We start from the raw sequence: 5,331 nt of genomic DNA on the forward strand, positions 1-5,331 counted from the left end.
AGTCCTATAAAACTTGTCAACTCGGCCGCTCCACGCTCCCTCACTCGACGCGTCTTACCTCGAGCGGCGCCATTTTGGAATTTCTCGTTCATGAAATCTGGTCCTCTTTACCGCTTCACTATATAAGAAGTTTATATCAAAGTCTACCCAAACGAATTAGGGCAGTTTTGAAAGCCAAGGGACACATCACAAAGTACTAGTCATAAAGGTTAGTTTTATGCTGTTACATATAATTAAATTTAGGTTTTACTTTTGATATGTACTTAGGTTTACGCAAAACGTCGGCCATTTTGGGAACATACTTATGGCCAACTACTGTACATTTATTTTAGAAATATTATGATTACACAGGACCCATATTCACTTTTACTATCTAGGACTTTCAATTATTCTAATATACACATAACACTACAACCTCTAAGATTTTTTGTTGTACAAATATCAGTACTGGAGTTTTATGAAGAGACTTACTTTTAAAATCGACGACTGACTTTTACAATTTAAACTCTGACCAACTACCACTACTGAAAATGTAAAAGTCAGCTGTCGAATGTAAAAGTAAGTCACTTCATAAAACTCCACAAGCACATGGATTTGAAAATGTTCATGTAGTTTTGGACCATAATATGTAATAAAAGTTAGGATGTAAAATACTACAATATTCTATTTTTTAAACATGTATTACCATACATGGTATCCGATATGTACAGATATATAATTTAAATGAAATCATGGGAAGGGTTTACATTCCGGGGGAATGAATCATTTAAACTAAGAGAATGAATTATACAATCTGAGATAACGGATTGTGTAATTTGAGGGAATGAATTGATAATCTGTGAGAATGAATTGGCAATTTGTTATAACAGATTGTCAATCCCAGAGAACGGATTGTATAAATCAAGAACTCGGTTTACTTTTATAAATTTTTTAAAATTCTATATCCCTTCATAGCTTTCATAGATTTCATACCTAAACGGCTGCCAGGGTAGCAAAAAGAAAGGAGACAATAGACTGCAATGTTACTTCAGGGCAAAATTCCTGGGTCAAGGCTGTTCGTGAGCATGGGAGTGTTGATAAACCATCCAGTGAGTTTGACCACCCATGTATATGATGTACGATAATTGGAAAGTGTCTGAAAAATTGAGAAAATGGAAATCCTAACCACATACTTTATGCAGATTGGAAATACAACAGGCAGTCTATAAAAACAGCTTGTTCCATATATCGGCATTCATTCAAATAGATATTACAAGTTTAAATAATGCGTCTGTATGAATAATCAAGCATCATAAGTATTAGGCTTAAAAAAAAATATGTTTGTTTCCTGTAACATTCAGGTCCAGTACAAAGACTATTTCTACCTACGTAGCTATTTTTACCTACTTTATATAATTTCTGCATTTTGCGACCAAAAGACAAAAAGGCGCAACATGGTAAATACCATATTTTTTATATATGGTCACACTAATGATGAATACGACAAAAATTTGGCCAAAAATGATTACTTCCTGAATCGGCAATTTTACATTAGTTTCTATGCAAAATTGATAATATACGAAGTTTTCATTTTTTGGCCAAATTTTTGTCATATTCATCTTTAGCTTCAGTGTGACTGTATCAAGAAATTGTGTGCTCACCATGTTGCGCCGTTCCTGCATTTGACTACAAAATGCAAGTAAAGCAGAAAGTAGGTAAAAATAGCTACTTTGGGTAGCTTTAAATACCTACGTAGCTATTAATACCTACGTAGGTAGAAATAGTCTTTGGACTGGACCTGACATTCCCAAAAAATTAAGGGTCGGTAGGTCGGGATTTTTGTTTTTTTTTTTTTTTTTTGATTATGAATGGTCAAACATCCCCGGACTGAATATACTAGGTGTCATATTTACAGTGGACACCCAACATGGCATCCAAAATGGCTGCCAAGAGGCAGAAAACGAACTTCAGCATTGTAGGGGGAAATAGTTGTTATAATAATGATTACTCTTAATAAATAAGGTAAATGTAAACTAGGTTGACATATTTTATGTCTCAATTTAAGCTACAAGCGAATTTTCTTTTTTTTTATAAATGGAATCAGCTGATTGATCAAACGAAGTTTTGACATTTGTCAGAAAAAAAAATCCACCCGAGGGTAATTTGAATGGGTCGGTCGGGTTACAGGAAACAAACTTATTTTTTTTAGGCCTTATGTGTTTCAAACTTATTTTTCAAAATGTAAATCAAATGTTTATAAACTTGTATGAAATTCAATGCAATATCATGAGAATGACATAAATGAAATTAGACTTTATTTTTTGAAATTTTAGAAATACTGAAATTTTCAATACCAAAACAAAAATTTACCTGTTCATTGGTGTCCTTACATATTTATTGACCTTCGTAGTTCATCGTGGGCTTAGAAAGTGGATATTCACAGATGAAAGTATTGTTGCACCCTAAAAATTCAATGTGAAAGTGGTACATGTACACACTGGTACACACATACTGAAAACAACTATCCATTATTATGACAACTTTGATTTTACTTTGAACTTACGAGGGATTGTCAAAAGCATCAAAGTTCAAAAACAATGCAAAATTGGCTGAACGATACGAAATACGCACACTGAAACATAAAGATCTAGGCCTAGTACATATGTACATTTAGTTTTCTTTTGAACGTAAACTATTGCGTTTTAAACTTAAACTTTTCAGTCAATATACACGTATTCTCACCTGCTAATACCAAAGGCATATCCGTATTATTTGATTCATTGATGTGATGATCTTCGTCGTGAAATAATCATGAAAATTGACGTTCAGATTTCGGATCATGTTGTTGTTTACAGGTATCACAGGTGGCAGAGGATAGTTTTTTTTGCAATCAAAACGTTTGACTGACGGTTTACTTAATATTGAGCTGCTTTAAAAATGTGCATTGAAAAATTTTAAATTCCCTCTACATGTAATAATAGTATGATATAGTCCCTTGAGAAATTTGAAGCTTTTAGGAATAAAACATGTACAACTTACACAATGAGCCCTAAAGATCGCGCAGGGACAATCTCAAAATTTCATGCAAATCAAGCCTATTTTCACTATTTCGCCGCAGCCGCATCTGCTTCCAGGCCCGTGCGCCTGACCTAAGCTACCACACAAATTGCAGAATAACATTTGTACATACCAATGAACAGCAAGAGATAATGGCTCAACCACCTCGTTTTCAAGCTACAATTCATCCTGTGAACCCACCCCGCTTTTCTGGTGAAATACCGGTAGAGCGAGTTTTGAGCTTAGTTTCGTATTTCTAGTCCATATCCCATATACAGTAGTAGTGACACTAAAGTGTCATATTTCAATAAAATATACAAGGCCACCAATTCCCTCCAAATGCACCCATAAAATATTCTAGCTATAAAATTACCTATAATATGCATTCAAACCTCAGGTTTCTCTATTTTTTCTATTTTTTGACCGGTACTTTATTCGAAACTATCCTCTGCCACCTTTAACTTTCAAAGTTTGTCTTGCAAGTAATAAACCTTGCTCAATTCAAAAAGAACATGCAATTCTGAGTAAAAATATACCAAATATGTCTTGATTCATTGAAAAATAAAAAAGTTATGGCCAAATAAGAGACCTCACAAATTCTCGGTCAACCACCTTAACCCCATATTGTTTCTTACACATGAAACAAATGCAATTCTTACAACTCCAGATGATAAATATACCAGCAAAAAAGTGTAAAATGGTAATTTTAATCTCTTTCAAATACATTTATATGTAAAAAGTCAAATATAAAGGGCACATCTTGGTGAAATGTACTCACATGTATCACATACTCCCCTATTTTTCATGTTCTATGAAATTCCATTTTATCTCCTTTTCACTTGGTTTTATATACCTATAACTTCTTTGCAAAGTTAAAACCCCTTTCAACTTTCAAGATATTTATCATGATATGCAAAAAACCCTCTTGCATCATATGCTAAAGAAAAAGTGTCCAGGAAATGGCTGTTCAACACCCTACCCCTGCAGCCATTTCTTCAGTGTAATGAAAATGCACTGTAAAAATGTGTTTGTCCTAGCTGAATTCTTTCTAAGTGTCTGATATTCACTTTTAACAGTTATGAGTAATCAAATACATACATTTCATTCTCCTGAATACTAAAAGTGATTATTCTGTCCATCCTGGGCAATTGTGGGCAGATTATATGGGCCTAGCAGAATTCAATAATTACATGAAATTGCACATTTTATTGATATTACTTCATTAAATATGCACTATAACCTCTTTGTTTTGTTATTATTCAAAGAAAAATAGTCATTTTATAGCAAACCATTGAAAAATTTAGATTCTGTCACATTTAAATATAAATAAATTTAAAAATTGAAAAGGGGGGGGGCATATTTCATGAAAATATCAATACATGTAACAGAATAGGTTAAATTTGGAAAAATAAAGCAAAAAAAAAAAGTTTTTTTGTGCTATATATGGTTAGGTTTAGTGAGATTTAGGTATGCTGACTGATTTTTATTTTCAAAATAATTATATTTAGTAAATTAGGTTGAAAAAATGGCAAATATATGTAATTTCAATGATATCGCACTAATTAATACACTAAAATTTTAATTAGATTTAATTAATTAAAGCAAGACATGATTTTAATTATGCGACAATACCCAAAGTATCAAATTGAAGCAATTAATTTATTCTCAGGCAAAAAATGCCTGAATCTTATATGATTTATTTTGCTGATGGTTCAAAGTCTTTAAAAATGTGTGCCGGAAAAGAGTAACCCCCCTTGCTTTTTAGTGAATATACCTAACTGTACAGATTTTAAATAACAGAAACAAAGTATTTTTTTAAAATTGACTTAATAAATAAACCCTTTTGTATAAAAATCAGACTAGAATTCACATTTCTAAAAATTGATGCATTCTTGAAGGTGGCAGAGGATAGTTTTTTTTGCAATCAAAACGTTTGACTGACGGTTTACTTAATATTGAGCTGCTTTAAAAATGTGCATTGAAAAATTTTAAATTCCCTCTACATGTAATAATAGTATGATGTAGTCCCTTGAGAAATTTGAAGCTTTTAGGAATAAAACATGTACAACTTACACAATGAGCCCTAAAGATCGCGCAGGGACAATCTCAAAATTTCATGCAAATCAAGCCTATTTTCACTATTTCGCCGCAGCCGCATCTGCTTCCAGGCCCGTGCGCCTGACCTAAGCTACCACACAAATTGCAGAATAACATTTGTACATACCAATGAACAGCAAGAGATAATGGCTCAACCACCTCGTTTTCAAGCTACAATTCATCCTGTGAACCCACCCC

General features: G+C 32.9%; 1 long non-coding RNA gene across 1 annotated transcript; it reads right to left on the bottom strand.

The window, feature by feature from the left end:
- Positions 1–618: 618 nt before the first annotated feature.
- LOC134238930 (uncharacterized) lies at positions 619–3,640 on the bottom strand. Its single transcript, XR_009986128.1, has 3 exons — positions 2,722–3,640; positions 2,350–2,441; positions 619–1,135 (listed from the first exon to the last, which is right to left on the bottom strand). It is a non-coding gene; the product is annotated as an uncharacterized LOC134238930 (long non-coding RNA).
- Between the last annotated feature and the right edge of the window lie 1,691 nt (positions 3,641–5,331).

Source organism: Saccostrea cucullata, unplaced genomic scaffold, assembly GCF_032062105.1.
Source record: "Saccostrea cucullata isolate Sc308-1 unplaced genomic scaffold, CSIRO_AGI_Scuc_v1 ctg2206, whole genome shotgun sequence".
Taxonomy (NCBI): Eukaryota; Metazoa; Mollusca; class Bivalvia; order Ostreida; family Ostreidae; genus Saccostrea; species Saccostrea cuccullata.